Genomic DNA, 26,255 nt, shown 5'->3' with positions numbered 1-26,255 from the left:
TGGCTCCAGAGAAATTAAAGAAAGTTGATCCATGGGTCAATGAAAATGACACCAACGTGAAGCTGTTCCTGACTTCCTTCTGTACCCCATACTCTACAGCTCTCTGATTGAAAGCCCAAGATTTGAAACGCCTACTCTTTTACTTTGTGTGGCTGATTTAGCTCTAGTGATTGAAAGAGTCTATCTCATCCATTGTGCAGCAACCCAACTTCCGTTTTTGTGGCCTTTACTCTGCTTCTATTTCTTAACTTGGAATCATCGCTAATGCTTTCTACCTCATTCATAGTGCTCACTACACTCTCTGAGGAGACCTGGTCACTGAACAAGGGGCCAGACTGAGCCAGACACAATTTAAATTCATCTTCTCAGCTATATCCAGGTATTAAGAGGCACCAAGGCAGCCGCTCAGTCTTTGCTTGCAAGATGCAACATATCAGTAGCCCAGTATCAACCTTCTCCAGTAATCACATGTCACGTTTATCCAGAGAGCATCATACCATTGGAATTTCTTCTACCCAGAAAGGTTTCTTCTACCATGGAAAAGGTTTCTTCTGGGTGAATGGAAAGACTTGGCATCTGTACTGTTTGTGCATGTCCTATCACTAGGTCAGGTTGCCATCCCAACCACAAAGTGTTAGTAAGAAAAAGGAAGCATATAGGCTTTATTTGGGAGGTTAAGTACCCTGGAAGTCTACTAAAATAGAATGTTAAATACAGCAATGAGATTTCCCTTTGCAATACAAGGAGGAAGGGAATTGCATATAAACACAAGCCATCCTTGCTTAAAAAGCTCTTTGTCCCTTACAAAACTGCAACTGACTATTTACAGAGTACCTAGATTTTCTGAAATACTGTTCCAGAACTGATCCGTGGGCATTGTTAGGAGTGTCCTATTCCCAAAGCATGCTTAGCAGAGCCACATTTAAAGAAAGCAAATTAGAGTCCCAAAAATAGTGTGATTCAGAATATCAACTATAAGGTGGTTCCTCCTCCCTTCCTCTTCCTCCTCCTCCTGCTCCTTCTTTTTCTCCTCCTCCTCCTCCTCCTTCTCCTCCTCCCCCTCCTCCATCTTCTTCACATTATCATTATCATCATCATCATCATCATCATCATCATCATCATCATCATCATCATCATCATCATCAGTTGCAGTGCTGTAGGTCAGGGCCTTGTACATGTTAGACAACTGATCTACCACAGAGCTATCTACATTTCAACCCTTCGATCATTTAACCAATTCAAGCATCTTTTTGTGTTATATCCCATGCCAGAAAAAGTAGAAAAGTCTCTGCTTTCGTTCCCGTACCCAAGGAATGGTGTGTGCTGGTACACTCCACGGTACACAATCCCATTTTCTCCCATAAGAAGAGATCCTCTTTCTGTGTGGTTCTTGACTCCATCTTTGTAGAAGAGAACTAACTCATTTCTCCAGATGAAGCCCAGGCTGAGGACATCATGGTTCCACAGGAATTAAAGATAATTAGATGCTCTGGACAAAAATGTAAAATGGGTGGAAGACTCGTTTCAATCTGTCCATTCGCTGTGACTCATTGTTAGGGTGACACAGACCGGGCAGCATCTGTTCAAATTCATCACCATATTAAGCACCCAACTAAATGAGTTGTTTTAAAGAAAATGGTCCAGACGGGTAATTCTAATGATTTTTCTCTAGTTGGATCTTATTTCATTCTTTTGCATAAACAAAGCTGATGTTCCCTCCATCCTCTCCCATCTGAAGTTCTCAGAAAATCCTGGTCTACATCTTTGTGTAGACCAAGAAAGGGTTAAGTTTTTCTCTTTTTCTTTTTTTATTATATATATATATATATATATATATATATATATATATATATATTTCCTATCAAGCATTGTTATCAACTCCTTTGTTTTTTCCTTACCATCCCTTTCCTCTTCACCTCCCCACCTCCCCTGTGCCCAAAGTTGTAAAGTTTGTTTTCAACATAGTGTCTTATACATCTTGTTGTTACAATGGGTCAATAGTATTTCGGCATTTTGCTATTTCCCTTCCCCTCCCCCAATTAGAAAAAAGTATATACAAGATGCAGGGCACCAGAATCAAACATAGTGACAACAGGGGTTATACCATGGGGGAAGAACATACAAAAGAAACAAAAAAAATCATATAGTACATTATAAGTATATTAAAAAGAACAGCAAGAATAATAAAATCTCTTGTGTCCCTATCTTGGTTCTTTTTTTTAAAAAACTTCTTTTCTTCCTATTTCATGGCAACCAAGACATTTAAATTCTTCGGAAAATGCAGAATTTGTTTATATGATGAGGTTAAAAATATTAGTGTAGGGGCTGGGAAGGTGGCTCAGTGGTAGAGTGCTTGCCTTGCGTGCATGAGGCTCTGGGTTCAATTCCTTGGCACCACGTAAGCAGAAAAAAGCCAGAGGTGGCGCTGTGGCTCAAGTGCTAGAACACAAGCCTTGAGCTGAAGAGCTGAGGGACAGTGCCCAGGCCCAGAGTTCAGGACCCATGATCAACCCCCCCCCCCCCCGCCAAAAAAAAAAAATTAGTGTACTGTTCAGAAAAGGTAGGAGAGAATTGACGTATTTAACATTGAAAAATGACTTTGGAATTCACAGGTCAAATATATGAAATAAATATTATTATTAATTTGTTTCAGTGAAGGCTCACTGAAGGTCTGTGGCCTAATGGGCCTAATTAGGACCCAAAAGATCATATTTGTGGTAAGAGGGAAAATTAATTCTCTTCTGGATTAAGTGAATAAAGGGCATGTTAATGATAACAGATAATATCATATAACAATAGATTGTAAGTTAATAAGGGTAAAAATTAACCAACCAATTGGATCGATGGACGAATGAATAGATAGACAAATAGCCAATGAAAGTCCATATATATATATATATATGTATTTATCTATCTATCTCTCTCTCTATATATCCCTCTATAGTGTGTCTGTCAGTGTGTGTAATTCTTTTTTTCTTACCTAATTATCACTGTACAACCTGGTCATCATACTTCAAGTCTTTAAATAGAAAGTCTCATCTATCTATGAGACTTCCAGTTAGGTATTTTGAACATAGATTTCTCTAATTTTTGAAGTAAGCACATATTTGTGCTTATAACATATAATCAAATATAATATATAATCAAAAATATTTATCTTATCCATTCATATAACAAGACTAAGAATAGCAAGAGATATTCAATGTGCTTGAAGTTAATTAAAAAATAAATGGATGAGTGGATGGAGGAGAGGTATTACCTAATTGAAGCAATGCAAGGTCAGAAGGAAAACCTTGAAAGGTTTCTCAGAAAAGACCAAACTTCAAACATATCTGGCAAATACTTGTCTTAGTGTTTGTTAAAGGGCATTCACTGGATAGAAGCGTTTCCTTATACTTTAAGATAACTTTATTTATCAATGCATGCATGAATAAAAAGAAAGGTAACAAGGCATTTTTTGCTAAATGCAGCACCTAGAAAAGACTGGGCCTCCCTTAATGTTTCGAATCTTTATAAATGTTAGTTTATATTATATTATATTAGTTGCTGCTCCCTTCAGTATTTTATTTTGATCAACAAAGTATTTATTATACAAGGTATAGCCTTACAACTACTTTCATCAAAGTTTTGCACAGTTATAAAAGTCACATAACAGTAGTTTTTTTAAGAAAACAAATTTACCTAGTAATTATTCTTGACAGTATGACTTTCACAGTTGTAAGCAGTTGATAACCACTATAAATAAAAGCGGTATTTTAACTATTACTTTCAAAAGCAACAGTTAATGGTTGAGTTTGTATAATGTGTGGAAATATACTCTGTGAAGGAGTAGAAAAATCTCTCAATAATATCGTTTAGGATATTATTACAGTAATGGCGCCTCACCTAGCATACCTCCCAGTATCCATACTCACATGCTACAACTGGTTTTAGTTAATCAGGTATTAACTAGTTTTACTATAGGAATGGGTGCTGTGGTTGGGACCAAAGTTCTAGTAATAGCATCAAGCCCAGATTCAAAACTTATTGTACTTCAAACAACTCAAGATGGGTAGATCATGATGATATGTCCAGGAAAATAATTTGGATAACCTCAAAATAGTTCAGAGAAGAGAAAGACACTAGTATTGTAGATTAAGATTGCAAATAAAATCGCTTCATATCCTATGCAATTGGAAAAAAGGATTATTTCTAAATTACTTTATATATGGTTTCAATCATCTGTGTCAGAATAAATAGGTAAAGTACAAAACTGACAGTTCAGACTAAATCTCTAAATCCTTAAAGGTTTACAGTCAAGGTGGAGAAAAAAAGATCTCAAATTCTCATTGAAATGATCAAAGATAACTTAAATCTAAATTTACATGGTATGAGCTACAGACTAACCAGCAGACCCATCCTCCCTGTCCTCACATTCGTTCTCTTGTTCTTTCTCCCTCATTTCTCATGGTAATTTTCTGGTGACAATCCTCTTTCCTGCCTCTCCCATTAGACTTGGTAAACATCTTAAAGGTGAGGGCTTCAATGGGTAACAAAAAGAAGTATAACATATATGTAAATATAGATATAAGGAAACCTACCAAACACTTTGAAAAAAAATGAGAGGAAAGGCAGGCGTTAACATGTTCAATGTACAATGTACCTATGTATAGCATTATCACAAAGAAATTCCATCATAGTTATTAATATATGTTTATTCTAAAGGAAAATAAAACTAAAGATGATATAATTCCAGGTAATAAAGTGTTAAGAAGCAACAAAGTAGTAAGACATGATATTTCAGCCCCAAAAGCTGTTTTTGTCAATCCTACCTAAAGTATGAACGTGATCATAATGAATATGAAAATGTCATTGATCTTCTTGTTAAAAATGTTGGCTAGCTCACCCTAACTTTCTTATGTATGATAACTGTGCAAGCACCAAGACCCAAACTCTCTGTCCCCTGGACACCTTCTTTCCCTATCTTTTGACCACTATCTTCCCCATGGCTAATATCAGTCATGCAATCTGTCCTATTACTTCTTCTCTTAGAATAGGGTATCACCTCCCACACCAGTTCTTCCTGGCCCACATGGGCCAGATCTTCCTAAAGTGCATCTCCAATCAATCCACTTTCTTCTTTCCAAAGCTCTTCTTACTGCTGCCTCTGTGCTTCCCAAGTTCCTATTCCCTTCCCAATGGTGTCACCCACTTCTCCCCAGCACATCCCTGAGAGTACTCAATCACTTTCCGGAACCCGTGCCTTTTGCCTCATTGGCCCTTACTATACACATCCCCATCCTAAAGGGAAGCCAAGTAAAGCCAATTTCAAAATCTTCTCCTAGGTGGAAATTTTCCAAATTTTTCCCAGTGAGAAGGAACCACTTCTATATCCCCCAAAGAATGTGTTTTTTCTCCCACTATCAGTATATATCTTATCAACTGCTGCCTTATGTCATCTGACTCTCCAGAGCAAAGAATGTGACTTCAGTCTTCTGTATTACCACCATGTGACTATTTGTATGATCGCAGCCCCGACTGAAGACCTACCATAACAAAACCAGTATTTTAACAAGAGCCCAAGTGACTCCTATGCACTTGACTGAGTTCACAGTAGCCATTCATTTAATACTTGACTGGTTGAACCGAACAGGAAAATGCAACATCAAAACCAAACATCATTTACATGATTTATTCAAAGATCAGACAATGTATTAGCTACATAAAACTACAGTAAAGCTGAGTAGACAGCAGAAGGTGAACTTTATCAACCTTCGGAATGAGGAAGACAAATGTTACCTTGGCCAAGCCATTCTCTGAAGGATTTTTATCTTTTACTAGCAGTTGCCAATTTATAGGGGAATGTCAGCAGAAGATCTATCTGCTGTTGACAATAGTACAATCTTGTCACTTCAATGAATCAGTTGGCTGTGTAAATAGTTACATAAGAGTTTTTAAGAAGTTATCTGTCATGTCCAGTAGACTGATAGCACAGATGTGCCAAATAACACAGATTTATTCTCATCTGATGCAGCCAACAGCACAACTGGAGGTGATCCATGTTCACCTATTATAAAGAAGGTGCTTAATGAAGTCAGGGGCAGAAATGGAAAGTGAGTTACCTTCTTTCTCAGATGGCTAGACACTGGCCACTAGAGGGCATTAATTTGTGAAGAAAAGAATCCTGACTTCCATGATTCAAAGAGAAGACATATGAAGAGACAGGGTAATTACCTCCATCTCCCCCTCTCCTCATAAATGGGCAGAGAGCTAACAATCTCAACGGCATGGAATTCTATCTAAATCCTTTCATGTTTTGGCACAACAGACATTTCAGGAAATAGCCTGAGCCAGGGGATATGCAGGACCTGGGGCTGACAGGCAACTTTTCCTTCAGGATATTGCATCCTCCATTGAGATGTCTCGCAGCATCAAGTCTGAAACTTCTGAAACTTTTTTCCAGACTGCTGACTAATGTTTTCAGAAATTCAAGCTGATCAGACATCTGGTGTGCAAAAAAGGTATTCCCTTCAGGAAGTAGGAGAAACAGAAGCCAACATGAGAAGGACTAATGAAGACTGTATTCGGTTCTGAGGAGAGTCAGTGGGCAGTGATTGATATTGAGTGCCAAGCTATTTCCTTCCCTTATTGGTTGCCTTGGCAACCAGGTGACTTGTCAGGTAGCTTGGTTTCCTTCAGTATCTAAGCTGATAATGGTGAGACTCTGACCCCTACCTGTCTTACTACCATGGTTCCCCTCACCCAGCACCCTAATCTCTGTAGATACTCTTGGGTTTAATTACCAGGCAATGTGCCCAGAGGCGGCCAGGTGTCCATTGGCAGCAGAACACAGGAAGGCCTCCCCCTCCACTCAGCCTCATGGTGAGGAGGATATCATTATCCACAAAGCCAGAACCTTGGAAGGTCTGCCATCATGGCTAGCAGGAAAGATCTTAGCGCATAGTTTTCATGTACAATGCTCCTTTCTCACAAAGCATGATTTGTTTAACTCCAGCAGATGATATAATTTGCTCCCATGTTTTGAAGCTTAGGAAATTTATTATAATCACGGAACCAGGAAATAAGCTAAACATGAAAACAGGCATATCTCTGATCATCTCTCAACTCACAGGAAAGTAATGCATTTCTAATTAAAAGTGAAGTCACTGTGTTGTTTCTGGCTGTCTCCCAATTAGGAACCTATAGTCTAAGGGCAATGCTAGCATATCAGTTTTTTAAACACTGAATGAAAAAAAAAATAAGAAAGCACTGCATTTCTACATCCTAAACTTTTAAAAGACACTCTCTGCTAAGATATAGACAAATTTAGAATATGAGCATTTTTCCCCCTTACAATATGTCAAAATGCAAAGAAGAAATCAAGTGAACTGTGCAAAGTACGTCACTGGCCCTGTGGTGGGCTTTGTAGCATTCTACCCACAGATTTTTCAGACACCAACAGCAATAAACAGCCATTCTTTCTTTCCTACAAGTCAGGGTGAGAGCCAAAACCAGAAGCAAGAGCACTAGCAGAAGATTTCATTCTAAGGAAGATAAGAGGAATGACTTTAGATTCCCTCTGCCTGTCACCTCCACCACCTAACCAGATATGAATAAGCAGTACTTTCTAGGAATTTGTGACCACATGTCCTTTTGGTTCTTGTGACCAAATGTTACGTAGCAAGATGTGGTTGACAAGCCCCTGGGCCTCACCATCAACACAGAAGTCTTTGTAAATAGAATAGGTACTGTGTTCTATTCCTTTTTTTACTAATAAGTTTTTTTATTGTGAAAATACCGTTACAATTACATGAGCAAGGAAACAAGTACATTTCTTATCAAGCATTGTTGCCTCCTCCTTTGTTTCCCCTTCCCTCCCCATCCCATAATGCAAGCACCTCTCAAAGTTCAGCCAATGGCTAGGGTGATATTTGGGACATACAGAATCCCCTGTATGATAGCAGATCTCATCTCATGAATGAATCTTTCAGCTGCTCAGTTGAGATGTATTAAATACCCAGCAACATGCTTATCTTCATTAAACAGCAACTGTCCTCTCAAACAGTATATGTCAGGACAGAGATTACTGTTCGCCCTAATGGAAAGTGATCAAAAGCCCCACATTTCTTTGGTTAGCTTGCTCTGAAGCCTCTCCCAGCTTTAGTTTCTACACAAAGTACATCAAAAGAATACTGATACCACTGGAGATTTGAAACGTTTATAAAGTCTCTAGTACTAGTGAGAAACTACACTTGAAACTATAGGAAAGGGGAGCAGAACATTAAAGCGAGCTTCCGCTTTTTCCCCTGTAATGCAATACATAATGATCTATAAATAAGTGTAGGCTGTCTGTTTAAATATACACCTCTGGAAAAGACAAGCAGCCGGGAATAGCTCACTATTTACAAGACAAGATGTGCCCCCATCGCTAGAATGTACAGTAATGGTTTTAGAGGTATAGGAGAAGGATGAAATAATCAAGAATACATGACTTTCATGCCCAAATGGGTGTCTGCCTTACTGGGTTTGAAGACAACACAGCCTTCATAGAGGGCAGCTGATCTTGCTTCAGCCAGGATCAGCAGGAGTGAGTGTATGATCAATCATGGCAGCCAAGGGCGCCAGAGGGCAGGGGGTGGGGATGACCTCAAAGCCCTCTTAACAGACCCATGTAGAAAACAGCAGAGGGGGAGAATGATGGAAGAGAAGACATCACATCGATCAAGATGCATTGTTCCTATAAACTGATTTGTTTCATCGAAATCCCATTTGGACTACTAATGAAAGACAAGAAAAAAAGAAAGGAGATAAAAATTAAAAGCATATAAAAATAGGAAGCAAAGGAGAAAGACTGAGCTTAAGAGTTCTTCCCCGCTGTAGCCATCTCTCCAGCTCTTTCCTTTCAACAAGGCAAAGAAATTTAGGCTGATAACTCCCTTGATTGCCACTAGACACTCATTCTGATTCCTTTGAGCTGAAGACTAGCCTTGTGTGTGAGTTACATCCAACCTGTGCTTCTCTAATTAGACTTCTGCCACAGAGAACAGCATCTATGAAAAGCCACACAACCAGCCAGCCCCAGAAAATAAAATAGGAATGGAATACGTTTTCCTCCACTCTTTCATCAATGTTTTTTTTTTCTTTTTTCTTTCCCTCACATCAGAACTGGCTCCCTCTTGTCAAACCAAGGAGGTTATTTCATGCAAAGGCCCTGTGGAGATTTTTTTTTAATTCTTCAGTTTGCAAGAATCTTACCAACTGACAAGACATTACCACTGATTTCCTAGATTCATGGGGGAGGTGGAAGCTGACCGCCAGGCTGCAGGCCTGATAGAATGGGCCAACACAGCAACTATTTGCTTAACTGCCAGGTTCAGCAGCTGCATTGCATTTTACCTTCTCACCTACATTTAAACCTTCTAATCCCCACTAGAGGGCCAGGATGGAGAGGAAATGTCTGCCTGATCGCACTGCGGCTGACTGAAGCTCAAGCTCAGCACTGGTAACTAACTCTTGCAATCTAGTTAGTGGAAAAGCTGAGCTCTGAGGATTGTGGTTTGAAGCTACCTGGGTCAAGAAAGTCCATGACACTCATTTCCAATTAACCAGCAAAAAAGCCAAAGTGGAGCTGTAGTTCAAATGGAAGAGTGCCAGTCTTAAGCAAATAGAGGTAAGGGACAGCATCTAGGCCGAGTTCAAGTCCCAGTCCCAGCACACACACACACACACACACACACACACACACACACACACACACACACACACACACACACACACACACACACACACACACACACACACACACACACACACACACACACACACACACAGATTTGATCCTAAGCCAGAAGGCTAAGTGAAAAAGTTGGAGTGAAGGCCACTTTGTTCCTCAAAGGGACTTTGCCTCAGAAGCCTCATCTGAAGTTATCTCAAACACAGGGCACCTTCAACTGTCATATAACCTTAAAAATTCAGTTATCTCTCATGCCTTCCTTTCCCTTGTTTCTTAGGTCCAAACAGTGAACCCATTTTGGTCACTGTGAGTCCCGCATCTGGTCCTCCATTCTGCATCTGCCACGTTTTTCAAGGTCTTATCTCCCTACCCGGGCCCCAGCCTTTGGTAGTTTTACCATCTCCTGGATGATGGACAAAGTTGCAAGGCTAATCTCACCGGAGCACTTGGTCACATCACCCACCTGCCAAAAAGTCACCAGTGACCTCACATCTCCATCAGAGCCCTCCCTAAGGCCTTGCCCCGCCTACTTGAAACAGCCATGAGCAAAATAATCCCCCTCCTCTTTCCAGCACTGCCTTTTCCAAGCCCTATACAAAGCTCCATTTCCAAGTTTGAAGACACAGGAGTGAACCACACTTAATTCTTCCTATATACACTCACTCAGCAATGAACAGGGAGAACTTCTATGAACAAGCATGTGTGTGTATGTGTATGTGTGTGTGTGTGTGTGTGTGTGTGTGCATGCGTGCACGCCACACACATGCACGCATGCAGGGGGATCCAAACATATCAGAGCAAGCAAATGGTTCTAGATCTAGCAGCTGGGTGTCCTCGAATGTAATTCAGCTCTGACACCTAGAGATAGCGTCAGCTCCCATGGTTGAGGACTCCTCTCCAGGACTGCCCCTTACTCTTACACTATAAGCCCCAGGTTGTTTTAAACAAGGGTTCCCACAACACCTCGTCTTTTTCAATTTGCACAGAACTCAGAGAAACACTTTCTAGTTTACCAGATTTTTGTGCAGGACATTACAGAGGGTGTAGGCAATGATGTGCATGGAGGAAACACGAAGAAGGAAGAGGTGGAGACCTCTCTGGAGGTCCACATCTCTGGGAGGAATATCCTTCAGGAACTCTCACATCTCCAGCCACCTGAAAGTTATCCAAAACCTTTGCTTTATGTAGGCATGATTGATTGCATCACTGGCCGTTGAAGATCATCTTAACCTTCAGCCCCTCTCAGCTTCCTGGAGGTTGGGGTGGGACTGAAACTTCTAACTTTCTAAGCCTGCCTTCGTTTCTCTGCTGACTGGTCCTCATGCTGAGGTTACCAAGACGAAGGTGCAGCCGGCCATCAATCTGCTTAATAGTACACACAAATGCCTTCCATTTTGAAGTTTCTAAGGATTTTATGAGTTACATCCCAGGAAATAGGAAAGTCAAATATATTTCCCACTGGCTATTGCACCTAGATATTTGGTAATGGCTTTTGTTCTTGGGTCTTCTGTGCACTCAAGTTTCTCTTAACCAAATGATATATTGTGAGACATTGGAGGTCCTAACACAAGTGGCAAGACTTCCCAACAACCCATGCAATTTTTATTATTACTATTTTTTTTTACTTTATGAACTTTCTTCTTTCCATGTTGATTTCCGACTTAGCAGCTATGCATTGTTTAGAAGAGTATGTTCCCTTCCAGAATGCTCTGTCTCTGGCCCAGCTGGAGCTGGATGCTGCCCATCTCTAGGTCTGTCAGCAGGTGCAAAATCGAGACATCCAAACCCAGAAGATGATGTAGCACTGATGTAATCATGGGAGACCCTAGACAGGTTAACCTCACTTTAAGGTTATTTTTAAATTAGGATCGTGACTTTTTTACTTATTCAGAAGGAACAAGGGTACAAACACAGGCTGGCACCCCATAACACAAGGATGGAGTAAAGTTGAAAGATGGATTATTCAGCCAGACAGTGATAAAGCTGAGAGAGGGCCAAGTCTGAATGGCCAGGCTTTTAGTGAGAACCCAACATCCAACTAAAATGGAATTAATTTGCCTATGTCCTAGTGATTTTCCATTCACTATAGCTAATTAATGTGAGCTATGTTGTTATTTTAATTAACACTCTTTTAATTTTAGTAAGTATCGCTGGGCCAGACCTCTTCATTTTTCCAAGGCCAGGTGTTGGGGCTGTGCATGGGCTCAGAGGTCTAGCAATTCATTCCTCTGTTCATTCTGTCACACTACACATATTCTCTGAGCCCCTACTGTGTGCCGGGTAATAGAATAAAAAGATAAATGCAATACTATAGAACACAGCAGATGTCCCTTCCAGGACAAAGCTTTGAAGCAGTTAATTGCCGGTGCCATTCTCCAGTTGTCCTCTCTTCCTCTGTGATTCTGAAGGAGGCTTCTAGATGGCCAGAGAACAGATCAAAGCCACCTGCGTCACAGAGTTGGCACCAAGGTCACCACTGGGGAGACACCCCATTCACAACATGTACTGCATGAGTGAGAAATAAACTTTGATTTTGCCAAGCCACGGAGGGCTAATTGTTTCTGCCACAAAAAACTTCCCCTATATAATAGCTTTTACTTTCTTTTCTACCACTGTTTGGCAATAGTGGATCCATGTAGAAAGATGCCTAATGGTAGTTCTCAAAGTATTTTTCCTTTTTTTTTCTTTTAATTTCCTTCATGTTACCTGTAATCATGCTTCGCCCCTTTAACTAGGTGACAGCCTCTTGAAGTAGTAATTTTGGCTTTGACTTCCAAGGCTCTCCTCCTCATTCTCCAGCTCCCTCCTTCATCCCCCTCCCCAATTTCCCCCAAATTTAGGGCTGAGCCTTATGTGCAGCGCAAGCAACTGCTAAATGATTTCCACCTGGGAAGTCATCCCTAACATCTAATGACAATTCCTAATTGCTGAGCACCAGCATCTCTGTGCAGGCATGTGGTCAACACATTTCACCCATGCCCTTAGGATTCCATGTCGACCAGCACTAACCATAGATTAGCTAGCTTGTCTGTGTAAAGAGGCTGTCTCCTTAACCATTCATGATTCCTATTCATCTCTTTGCTATGGAATCAGATAATTTATGAGATTGTGGGCCACTTAATGCCTCCATGCCTCCCCAGTTCCCTCATTTGTTAAAGGAGAATGCCAATGTCTCTAGCACAGTTTTGTGAGGATTATATAAGCTAATACGCGTAAAATATTAAGGAAGTTATTGAGCACGACATCAATGATTAGAATGCCAATATTATTTAGAGCATCTTCTAAATGTCAGGTAGCAGAGAAATAAGGATAAATTATGTGTTGCCCGGTCCCTGAATTTACCATCTAGTAGAGATGATAGACACAGAAACAAATGAGTGATACAAAATGTTACAGAGCCAGAGGAGGAGAGAACATACAATTGCACACACACACACATAGATACACACAGCATGCAGGTGTGCATGCATACAATAGATACACACAGATGTTTGCATGCACACAGACACGAACACACCCAATACACACACTCACCAGAGCAATGTGTAGAAATATTTGCAACTGGAGCATGACAGACCAAGAGGATTCTCCTTGCCCTTAGCCGAAGGGAAACTAGCAAAAGCTCTCCAGAGACCACGACGGGGGTGACCCAAGTCTTCCCATGAGTCACTCTTGCCAGCCAAGTCAGAGTGCAAGGGCTGTCTTGGCAATTAAGGAGCGTGAGTAGAAGCATCAAACAACATTTATCCATTCAACGAATCAGAATCAAATGCCTCCCGTGCGCTTAGCACATACGTAAGTACTAGGATGCAGCAGTAAATGAGGACAATGGGGTTTCTGCTTTCCCTGAGCCAAGTTCTCACACAAGAGACAAACAAAAAGCTGTCAACAACAAGCTGATCATACAACCAAGCGCTATGAAAGAAAGTTCTCAGGAAGAGTGCAGGGCGGAAGGAGTAAGAGGGGGTGGGGGTGAGGGTTCTACCTGTTGGGCCAGAGGGAAGAAACAGGAACAGAGCAAGAGAGAAACACTATGCCCCAACCACGTTTTCCATGAGGAAAGCTTCCCCAAACCTTGTCGCTCTGCCCTTCCCTTCCCATGTGTGTGTGTAATAAGATACCTGATAGGGCCTGGTGCCAAGACCTCCTCTTGGGTCGAGTTAACTCTTTCTCCTTCCTTCTTGCTCTCAGACTCAGAGAAAGAAGACTGTTTTGTGGTTTCTAATGTAGAAGGGTTTGTCCTCTACCTAGAAAGATTTCTTTGGCATGCCATTACAACAGATACTTCCCACCTATCTAATCTGTTACTAGCACCAAACTGGGAATAGGGAAGGGATGAACTTCTTTGGCTGTTGACCTAACTACAACATTTTTCATAGCCATTGTTAGTCACAAAGGTTTCTATTTGGGTTTCTACCTGTCTTACAACTTTCATCTTATTTTATAGTCGGCTCAAAACTTGGGAAAGGAAGCGAACTCTTTTAAGATGAATTTTTAAAATATCAGATAAAAATCTTTCCTCCCCCAACAGACCTCAAAACTAAATAAGGAATCACTATCTTAGTCTATCAAACTTGTCACCTTAATGAAAGCTTCTTCAAATCTCTCACTTGATGGCTCTAAAGACATCGCTAGAGAAACCTGGCCCCAAAGACAAATGTGAGATGGCATACTGAAGTGTAGGAAAAAGGATTAGCTCAGGGTCTGTGAAAATCCTAGATACATATTTCATGGTCAACAGTCCCAGAAGAAAAATATTCATACCTTGCAACTCTATAGCAAGGAGAAAAACAAAAAGAAAAGTTTCCAGGCTGGGTGCGGGTAGTCCATGCTTGTGATTCTAGCTATTCGGGAGGCTGAGATCTGAGGATAGATGTTCAAAGCCAAATTAAATTCAAAGTTCAAATTAATCATCCAGAAGTGGAGATAGAATGTCAGCCTTGAGCAAAAAAGCCAAGTGAGAGCAGCACACGTGCACATTCAGATGTCACTACTGGCACGTGTGCACATGCACACACATACGCACACGCACACACACACACACACACACAAATTAAAACATATTAGAACAAAAAAACGTATCTAATTTATCTTTGAAAAATTTAAGGATATATTTCAATATATTTCACACTTGTGAAAAATACTTCATACTTGTAAAATATATTTCAACATGTTTACATACTTGTGTCACAACTTCCTTGGGAGATAGAAAGAGAATATGACATTGTCATGAACAAATATGGTATGGTTCCTATCCACATGGCTTAGTTCTGGGAATTAGGGATTTTTTTTTTAAGAAAAAGATGAACAAGATAATGTCAGATTTTCAAAAGCACTTCTAGGGTTCAGAAAGAAGTAGCCCCGGGTAAAATAAGAGTGCTTACAATGACTCTATGACAGATTAACTAGGTGGGAAGTATCGGACACATGTACAGGGACTTGGAGAAACCATAGTTGATAAGGCTGAGTTTCTGGTAGGATCTCATGGAAGGCAGAAATACACGGGTACTGTATTTCTCAGTGTAGCCTGTCAGGCTTGGCTACCCTGGCCTACACTCTGCTTCCCTAGGTCTCATACCATTTCTTCTCCCTGCCGACTTTCTAGCCAGGAGCAGCTGACTGTCACGTACAGGAAATTCTGTTCCCCTGCCATGCTATTACAAGGGAGGTGCTCCATTAGCACGCAGAGTATTTAAAAAAGGCAGTACAGACTCTCTATTGCTAAGGCAGGAGGTCCTCAGCCCTTCTGGCACCTCTGGAGCCTGCAAAATGGTACACCAGCATCCCCTTCTCCCTCATCATGTTCCAAGTTGGACAGGGACGGACACAATGTTAATAGCAGGGATAGATAGCAGGATGACAAAGTGTACATTCCCTGCACTATCGCAGGACCCAGGAGGGGAAAAGCAGAGGAGACGCTGGATAAGGAAAAGGGGCTATCAAGGCTGTGTTTGCCCTGCCCAGTATACACTGGCTGTCCCAGGTATTATATTTTTCTGGCTGCACAGACATGTTGCTATGGAACCAGTACATGCCATTGCCACTTGGCCATTAGCAAATAAAATTGCAGTACTGGCAAGAACATTTTGCTGGATTTCTCTTAAAGGGATATCATGGATGGTGAGTGCTTGTCTAAACTTGGAAACAAGAGCAGCATTGATTCCAGGACCCAGCCCCACTGCACACAGAGAAGCAGAGCCCAGTGGCTCCAGTTTTACAAGGTGTATGGACATGTGAGGACAAGCCTCTGAGCTTTCTTTTGGCTGTTTCTCTCTTTCTTTTGTTTTTCTTCCCCCTTTCATGCTGGGGATGGAACCTAGGGCCTCATGCATTCTATGCAGGAACTCTATCACTTGAGCTACATCCCAGCCTCTGAGCTTCAATTGGAGACCAATAAAACCTATGTGATTTTTTTTGTTTCTTTTGTATATTGGTACCCCCTATGGTATATCCCCAGTTGTCACTGTATTTGATTTTGGTACACTGCATCTTGTATATACATTTATTTAATTTGAGGAAGGGAAGGGGAATAACAAAATGCTGAAACAAGGACACAGGATGACCCATTGCAACAATGATACTCACAAAACACTATGTTGGAAATAAACTTTACAACTTAGATAGGAGGGAAGGGGGAAGGGGAGAAGGGAGGGAAGGGATAGGAGGTGGTAACAATGTTTGACAAGAAAAGTACTCATTACCTTACTCATGTAACTGTTACCCCTCTGTACAGCATCTTTAAAATAAAATTTACAAAAACCCTCATGGTTTCAATTTAGGTTCTCCTCATTTGTTTAAAAATGGATCATAACATTTTGCATAATAATTTGTATGTGTGCCAGTATTAAAGTTTGAACTTTAAGGGCTCATGCTTTTGATCCAATATTTTGCACATGGCTGGTGTTCTACCACTTGAGACATGCCTCCAATCTAGTCTTTTTTGGCTGGTTAAATAGAATCTGATTTATTTATTATTTATTTATTTATTTTTACCATAAATAGCTTTGGACTATGATCTTCAGATTTCAGGCTCCTGAGTACTAGGATTACAGGCATGAGCTACTAGTGCCTGGGTTTGTATAATAATTTGATGTCTTCTGACGGTGAACATCATAGCCAGGCACAATAATCTATGTGAGTTCAGGTAGTCCTTCCCAATCTACCTTTCATCCCTTTACCATTTCTTGCTTCACCCCTCCCTACCATTGCATTCTTTACCCAAAGAATAGCATAGTGTAGGTAGAGTCTGGCATTACTCATTTTTCCTAGGGCTCTTAGTTGCCCCTTACTTTTAGTCTACTGAGGATGGTACCCTAGGCCTCCAGTATTGCTATGCAAGTGCTCTATCACTTGAGCTAAGCCACCAAACCTGCTGTTTTCATTTTGGTTTTTAGATAGGATCTCATTGCTACTTTTTGCCTGGACATGATCTTCCTGCTGCCACCTCCCAAGTAGCTGGGTTAATTTCTTGATTCTCTATGTAGACAGAACTTTGGATTCCCTGGAGAGCAGATCTCCATGTCCCACATAATATTATGTCATACTCTAGGAAAAAAAAACCCAAGTTCATACTTTGCTATGATTGAATCAGCAACATGCACTCCTTGATGTTAAAGGTGTGCTCCTCAGGACTTGGTGCTATTGAGAGATGGGGAATCTTTCTTTAATAGGTGACACCTAGTAGGAAATTAGGAGACTGATGGTATAAGCCTTTGGAGGGACTTCTGGGTTCCCAACACCTTCCTGTCATCCTTGGCTTAAGAGCCACCATGAAATAAATAGCTGGGCCTATCATAGGTTCCCCTATAAAATGTTCTGCCTGGCCACAAGCCCAAGCAAAAAGGGCTACTGACCAGGGACTGAAACTTCTGTAACCATCAGTCAAAATGAACCTTTTCTCTTTGTAAGTTATTTATCTCAAGTATTTTCTCATCATGATGGAAAGCAGACCATACACATGTAATGAATGTATATGTGGGCAGGAGAGATCACTATTCAAGTGATAAACAGATGATCCTTTTGGCACAAAGTAGATGCCAGAATATCCATAGGTGGATAAAGGGACCTATCAAGTTCTCCAATAATGACTTCAGTTAATCCAGAAGTGAAGCTTCCATTTGTTAACAAGGTAAGATGATACATGATCAAATAACAGCCTCAGGCTCTTCCAACCACCTTTAGACCAATCCTTAGGTGAGCCAAAAAAATTTGCCAAGTGTCCCTTGCTCACCAACCTAATTGTGCAAGATTCTGAGCCAGACTGAGCATAGAACTCCATCAAACAACTACAGGATAGTCTACCTTTCCCGATTCTGATGGAGAATCATGTTCTTATGCTTATCTCCATCTGATCAATCATATCACTGTACTCTTTATAAAACCCAAAACATTTTTCTTTTTCCTCTCTCTCTCTCTCTCTCTCTCTTCTCTTTCTCTCTCTCTCTCTCCCTCTCCCTCCCTCCCTCCCTCCCTCCCTCCCTCCCTCCCTCTCTCCCTCTCTCTCTCTCTCTCTCTCTCTCTCTCTCTCTCTCTCTCTCTCTCTCTCTCTCTCTCTCTCTCTCTCTCTCTCTCTCTCTCTCTTGCTCTCTCTGCCAGTTACTGGAGTTTGAACTCAGGGCCTCACATTTACTCAACTCGTTTACTCAGCTGGTGCTCTACCACTCGAACACCCAAGTTTTTGCTGGTTATTATGCAAATGAAGTTCTCTCCACTTTTTCTGGCCTAAAACTTTCTTTTCTTAGTGAAGCAATGTTTTATCTGAAAGTCTTGATAATTGCAGCCCACAGTTGTACTGCGTCACAAGAACCTGGTTAGCCATTACTCCCTGCAGGTGGTGGACATCCCTGGCTGGGCGTGCAGACCTGCAGCTGGTGAGCACACACCTGCAGGTGTACCATGGCTTCTAGCTGCAAACCAGCTGCACCACCCATCATCAGCACATCACCACGTGGGACTGAAATGTAGTGGTTTGGAAAGGGAACAGAGGAAGTTCTTTTCTCTCAGCTGGGAATATAGAGAGAGAAATATCAGATACATTCAGATCCCTTAGGAAATCACCATGCTCTAAATTCCCTTCCTTGCAGGGTCGATACATGCCTATCTGTCTGCTAACCCCTCATCCTACTTTCTAAATATGATTGCAAGGAATCAAACCGTCAAACAGCATCACTCCTAACATTTGTCTGATGGGAATGAAGCATAACCATTAGATTAGTAGTACTCAAATCAAGTTAAATTAACTATGTGAATGGAAGCCCTTGGAGAGTAGCTATGGAGTCAAAACTTAGTTTTGTGCAGGATGAAAACCATGAAGCCCAGTGCCAAATATCCCTCTTATAGTCCTGTTCATGACTCCACAGAGAAGGGACTTGAAGTCCTCTGGACCTCAGCTGCCTCATCTGCATAGGGCATTTGCCTGACAAGCCTGAAGATCCTGTTTACTTTTCATATCCCATTATTCTCAATACAGCCATGTGAACAAATCAGATGGTTTCTCCTTTTGCACGGCCACATCTCTGTACACTAACCACTGGAGGAAAGAAACCTCTCTCATCTTCTATGCAAGCCAGATAAGAATGAGGCATGAGCAACAATGGTGAGAACTCCTAAGATGCAAAATGTGGGAACTGCCCAAAGAAATGCTGGAAAAACTGGGCATGGTGGTGCAGACCTGTAATTCCAGCATTTTGGGAGGCTGAGAAAGGAGGATTTTTGAATTTGAGACCATTCTGGCCTACCTCATGAGATCTTGTCTCAATACACAAAAAGACAAAACCAAGTAACTAAAGAAACAACAGAAGAACCTATGAGGAAAGCCATCCTCTCAAGAGCTTCAATGATAAAAGCTGTCAAATAGGAAACCCTCATGAGAAAAGTTTCTGGAGCCTGCATATTACCATATAATACATATATATATATATATATATATATATATATGTTTACACATGACTACACACACACACACAAACACATACACACACACACACACACACACACACACACACACACACACACACACATTGGTCCTAGGGCTTGAACTCGGGGCCTGGATGCTTGAGCCTCATTGTACTCAAGGTTAGAGCGCTACCACTTGAGCCATAGCACTTACTTTTGGCTTTTTCTGAGTAGTTTAGTGGTGATAAGAGTCTCATGAACTTTTCCACCAGCGCTGACTTTGGACCACGATCCTCAGATCTCAGACTCCTTAGTAGCTAGGATTACAGGTGTGAGCCACTGGTGGGTGCCTGGCTCAGATTCTTGTTTTTTCTTGGAGTCTCACAACATTGGGTAAAAAAAATTTGGAATGGGATGGAACTGGGGTTTGAACTCAGGACCACTGGTGCTCTATCACTTGAGCCATAACCCAGCTCTGTTTTTGGCTTATTGTTTTTTGAGATACGATCTCACTTTCATCAAGATATGAGCCTGGGCCAAGATCCACTGACTTTAGGCTTTCCATCCTTGCTTGCATGCCAGGCCCATGCCTCACACCCAGCTTCCCTCTGGAGATGAGAGTCTCGAAGACTTTTCCACCCAAGGCTGACCTAGAACCACTGTGATTCTCCTCATCACAGTCTCTCACATAGCACAGAATGACAGGTGTGCATCACCATACCCAGCTATGGGTTGAGAAGGAGTTTCACATGTATGCCCAGAGCTGGCCTTGAATTGTGATCCTCCTGATCTCAGGCTCCTGAGTAGCTAGGATTACAGGCATGAAACCCCAGTGAATCAGTTGGATAACATTTTGATGTGGGTAAAACATGATGGATGGATCACTCACCCTCTGAACACAGCAGGTTTGTGTCTTGTCACTGAGAAAATTTTGGTCTAATTTCTTTGGAAAACTGAAAAAGAGAAAAAAAAGGAAAAAAAAATTAAGAAGACAATATAAAGTCCATTTGTTGAGTCAGCACAGGTAAGCAGGCCTAGCAATTGTCGGGAATTTCAGCACCTACTTTGGCACTTACTAGATTCATGATACACATTTGATTAACAATGGCTGAAGAGCTGTTTGGTTAACTACATGAATTTAAACACAAAGCTTTAAATAATCAATATGCAAAAAAATAATCAGAACCATGGATAATTTTGTGATGAGCTGGATGATTCTTCTGACAAGGAGCATATATTATGGTACATAGTTTTTTAAAATATCCTGTCTTTTAAAATATCCTGTCCAAAGACATGTGCTGTGGCTCATACCTGCAATCCTAGCTACTCAGAAGAATGAGAACATTAGATATTAGTTCAAAGCCAACCCAAGCACAAAGATTCAAGAGATTCCAGTTACCTAGGAAAATGCTGGTCTGGAGGCATCACATTGCTAGCTAAGCAAACCCAGCAAGTGTGAGATCCTGAGTTCAAGCATTGGTATAGACAAAAATAAGTAAATAAGCAAAATGTCCTGTACAGCATACCCTCCATGGGGCTGATGAAAGATACCTCAATAAATACTCACAAGACTCCATTTATCATACTTGGTCCTTTCCAAACAATGGCATACCTTCAAGTCTATTACCCACAGCCATCTGTGATTAGGTTGATAGGGAAACATGGATTTGGCTGAGAGGTGCTGGAGGCCATCTATCAAGCCAACTGAGCAATCCCTTGAGGAAGCTATGGTGTTTGACGCCTGCCAAACCAGGATGGGAACTGATATGGTGTGAGAGTTGGACAGAGAAAGTCTGGAAGCAGATAAGGGAGTGACAGCAAAAGACTTTCATCTACACCACAGAAGCAATTCAGTTCAAGATGCAACTTTTAAAAATGTCTGCAGACTAGTCCTTACAGAACTAGGAGGGGGCTGTGAAACAAAGTTCTTGGAATTGCTGAGGTACCCTTGGCAAGGTTCACATGCTCTCAGAGCCTCTGGGACTCATTCTCAAAGCTGGCAGAAGTCTGCTGCTTTCCTGCCCCTGGCCTAAGAGCAGGATGGCCTGGGCACTGGGGCCAGGAGGAGAGTTTCCTTGTTGACACGTCCACTAGCTGGCTGGATGCCGCATACTAGACTCTGTCTCAGAATCTGAAAGGTACCTCTTAAAGTCTCAGAGAAAACTCAACACAGGTTCAGGTGACACCCATTATCTTGTCAAACTGTCCTAGAATTGGGGAGGCCTCTTAACATGTTGTGACTACAAAAAAAATGACCTGGTCTAATTGAAAAGGTGGCTAGAAACAATACCAGCAGTGAAAGATGGTACATTATGACATTTTTAAAAAAGCAACCTTATATAGCACACACACAGACACACTGACACACAGACTTGTTTGTTATTCTAATGACAGATAAGATGTCTACAGGAAAAATGATAAAGACCAGGAAACATGGAGTTGAAAGTCAGATACCAGTCTGCCTCTCGGCTCTGTCACCTCCTAGCCGTGCCCTTCCAGCCATGGGAACGCCCAGAGCTCTTTCCTCATTTGCATAATGGCAATAATAATACCTGCTGCCTATATCTTCTCAAGTTCTCACTGTACTGTTTGGCAGGTGGAAGAGACTTAATAAAAAGAAATACCTCTATTACCATTTGACCCAATGCATTTGCATATCTGTAACAATAGAAGAGAGATGCGAGGAGAGATTTATATCATTTGATAATTCACTTGGATGTGAGGACCTGCACTCTCATCACTTTACCCCCATTCCATCCCCAAATTAGATGAGACAAATAGCAACAGAACAAAACTGGTTAATATAGAACAATTAGATAATATGGATGCAAAAAATCCCAGTCACAGGAGTCAGCTTATGTCTTGTTTTCCACATTTTCATATATATGGCTTCTGGCTCTCTCCTACACCCAACGATAGACAGTATATTAAACACATGCTTACAGAAAGGAACTTATACATATGTATACAATGCATTTATAACACACTAGCAAAGAAGTCATATTATTTTACTGCCTGATATTTTTTATGATTTATTAGAACATCTTTGAACATTAATAAATGTATCCAAATCATAATTTTTAAGCACTGTCAGAGTATTGCATTGGAAGAATAAACCAATAAATATTTATTTGTTGAATTTACAGAATCTTCCAAAGTATCCATATTTATGAGCAACGGCTACACATTGTGGTAGCATGTGTGTTCTTTCTCGTCTACATTTTCTTCAAGATGGAAAAAGGCAGATTGCATAAATATAATAAGCCTTAACAACAAAAAAATTGTTTGGGTATGAGTGGGTGTAGGCTTAGAAGAATACAAACGAACATATATACCAGGGAATAAAATCACATCTACTATGTTGGAAGGGGACAAAATTTTAAAGATTAGAAATCACAATAGCTAGGGATGCCTATTTCAAAGGAAGAAATTGTAAGTCTGAAGTTAAACAGATATCCTTGTGTTCAGTGCTATCATGGTGGAATTAATGATATGCAGAGAGACACACTGAATATTACAGAGTCCCAAGAAGCCCTAGGAATTAAGTTGCATTATTTGAGGTTGGAATCCTAAGAATATCAAGACCACCAAGAAGGTATGAAAAGAGGGAATGTTTGTGCAATGTCTAGTCTTCTTCTCAGGGAGAATGATAGGTTTGGGTTGTATGAGTCATATGACATGTCTTTTCTTTCCATCGAAAAAAATTGCGTTCACACTTCTAACAATGATTGGAAAGATGCCGCTTTAGAGTAAGCTGGGCAAGCCTGTCTAGATCCATAATCATCAAAACAGGCTGTGGAGATCATTTTTCCTCTAGCTATGAATGAAGCTCAACTTTTCAGAGTTGAAACTTTTCAGAGTTGCCAGCAGGCAAGAGGTGGAAGGCTAGCAGGGAACAGCAGGGAAAGACAGGACACATTGAGGTAGCAGAGACAAATGCCAAACAAGAAACCTATTAAGAAATCCTGGAGAGGGCTGGGAAGGTGGCTCAGTGGTAGAGTGCTTGCCTGGCATGCCTGAGGCCCTGGGTTCCATTCCTCAGCACCACATTAGCAAAAAGAAAAAAGCCGGAAGTGGCGCTGTGGCTCAAGTGGTAGAGCGCTAGCCTTGAGCTGAAGAGCTGAGGGACAGTGCCCAGGCCCAGAGTTCAGGCCCCACGACCGGACCCCCCCCCAAAAAAAAAATCCTGGAGAAACACAGGTGGAGAAACCAAGTAGAGACCAGAGCTGGATTTGTGAAAACCTAAAGAAATGGCAAAGCCTTGGAATGCTCCCTTCAGCCACCTTCTCCTAAATATTCTATTCCTGCTCCAGCTGATGAGACTTTTAGAGGGCACAATTTATGGTGGGGGACATCTCAGTGGAGATGTTCTACTGTTCTATTTTGATCATGTATAAAAGCATCAACACTTGGAGATAACCACAGACCTTAAATTTGTTATGAACCGAGCTACATTTTACAAACATCTTTTTGGATACTACAATTTAGGTGCTGGTGAGATGTGTGTAGTGCTAACCAGAAACTTGTGTTGTCTGATTCTCTGTTAGACACTGATTTCCCCACAAGCAAGCAGCAGATGTTCAGGATGAGTGGTATATCGTGTAGTTCCCCTTTCAGGCATTCAAAGTTAAATTACACGCATCCTTAAATTTGCCTTCAAAGGGCCCTTTGTATCTTTTGAAGGTATACACAAGATGATTCATCACACATCCTCTCCAGCAGACAAGGTTCATATGCTAACATCTGCATCCAGCTATATGTCTCTGCTAGTATGACTTAGCAAGGGAAACTGGTTGATAATACATTTCCATTGTCACAGAAGGCTTTGAGGCTATAGTTGGCCTTTAAAGGCTCATGTACTAGAGACTTAGACACCAGGGTGGTGCTCTTGGAAGTGGTACAACTTGTAAAAGGTGGGGTCTAGAATTGGAGGTGTGGCTCCGTTGGGAGAGCACCTGACTAGTAAGCATCAGCCTCCGAGTTCAAGCCAAAAGAAAAGTACACAAATGGTAGGGTTTAGTGAGAAGTCCTTGAGGGCATGGTGGAACCCCAGCCCCTCCTTCTTTGATCCCAGATCATGGGGTGAGCAGTTCCGCTTTGCCATCGGCTACTTGGCCCCAGACTCAGAAAGAAATGGGACTGAGTGATCATAGGATAGGGTTGGAACCTCCCAAACTGTGAGTCAGAATGACCCTTTTCTCTTTATGAGTTCATTCTCTCAGGTATTCCAGTGATGGAAATCTAACATACCATTGTATTAGATCATCCTGAGAAAGCATCCTTTAATATTAGCTACTGCCTTTAACAGAGTGGGTGATTTCTGCTGACCATTTTTTTTAACCTGTCATTTCTAATTCTAATAAAAGCTCTGGAAAACAGGTTCTCTTAGCCCCACAGATACAGAGATGAGGAAAACAAGGCTTAATAAAAGGAATCAGCCTGGTTATATAACCAGTAAGCGACAAAGCTAAGACTGTCAAGGTTTCCTGGCCAAAGAAAGGAGCTTTGTAGCAACACACATATGGATGTTTATATCCAAGTCTCTATACTTTAATATTCAATAACACACACACACACACACACACACACACACACACACACACACACACACAAATGTAAGGGCTTGCTTTCACTAAATAGTCCCTTCTTTTGCAGGTAATTTTTTTTTGGGGGGGTAGATGCTAGAAAAAAAGTTAGCCACGGTAGCTAAGGAAGAGTTGTGTGTTAGCTGCCCAGTGGATGCCAGGCAAGCACTCTCAGGCAGAACAGTGGACCTAAAGTGCTGACAGTTGCAGCGACACAAAATGTATCCTTGGCAAGTCATTCTAACAATTACTTTGCCTCATTCTGATTATGAACCACAAGCATGCAATCAACAGCAGAGAGACGATCTGAAATGATCTCCATCAGCATTTTACTTTAGTTATCAAAGCGTGGCGGATTGAACACTCTCCTCTGACCTAAACGCAATGCTAACATCTCAGAACCAAAGACGGAGCCAGAATGATAATGGAACATGCGCACTGGCCTTGTGGAGGCCACAGATTATATAACGGCTAGATTTTATGTCATGTAACTTCACTTTTTCCCTCAGACCAAATATTATCTGTGTTTCGCAGTCCACCAAGAGCTGCACAGTTCAATTCAATGAAAAAAAGTCAAGGTGAGATTTAAGTCAGTCTACTGACTTAAAGTAGAAAGTCTTCAGACTTTCTATTACAGGATCTACAGATCTCTATGAGGAGTACCTTTTCATATTCCATGGTACACTTTTCTGGGTTCTCAGCTCTCCCTGAATTGAGACCCAGTTATGATAGCATATGTTTTATATCACTTATCTGTACAGTCCTAAATCCTAGCTCAGTCACTGCCATCTCTACAAACAGAAAAGAATGGTTTCCCTGGGACCATAAGTAGGAAGGCTTGCTTACTGAAGCCATGAATGACCTCAAGTTGGAGAAGTCCCTGGCATTTTGCAGGACATTATCTGAATTCCAAAACTTGTAGATGACTATAAACTCCAAGACGTATAGATGACTATAAATACATACAGTAAAATTTAGTAGAGAGCTATTCTTGGGAAATGGAAATATATAAAACAAAAGGAATATTGCAGCTAGGTGCTAGTAGCTCATACCTATAATCCTAG

The 26,255-nt window shown here is 41.2% G+C and overlaps 1 protein-coding gene across 7 annotated transcripts in view; it reads right to left on the bottom strand.

Moving 5' to 3' along the window:
- Atxn1 (ataxin 1) overlaps positions 1-26,255 on the bottom strand; it is a 414,394-nt gene that overhangs the window by 169,009 nt on the left and 219,130 nt on the right. For all 7 annotated transcript variants that reach the window (XM_070024519.1, XM_070024520.1, XM_070024521.1 and 4 more), the window contains one exon: positions 20,496-20,559. The gene's annotated coding sequence lies outside the window, so the exon portion shown is untranslated. The remainder of the gene's footprint in view (positions 1-20,495; positions 20,560-26,255) is intronic.

This window comes from Dipodomys merriami, unplaced genomic scaffold (genome assembly GCF_024711535.1).
Source record: "Dipodomys merriami isolate MVZ:Mamm:240054 unplaced genomic scaffold, mDipMer1.0.p SCAF_16, whole genome shotgun sequence".
NCBI classification, from domain to species: domain Eukaryota; kingdom Metazoa; phylum Chordata; class Mammalia; order Rodentia; family Heteromyidae; genus Dipodomys; species Dipodomys merriami.
The sequence above is the reverse complement of the archived record's forward strand: the minus strand, read 5'-3'. Positions and strand labels throughout refer to the sequence as shown.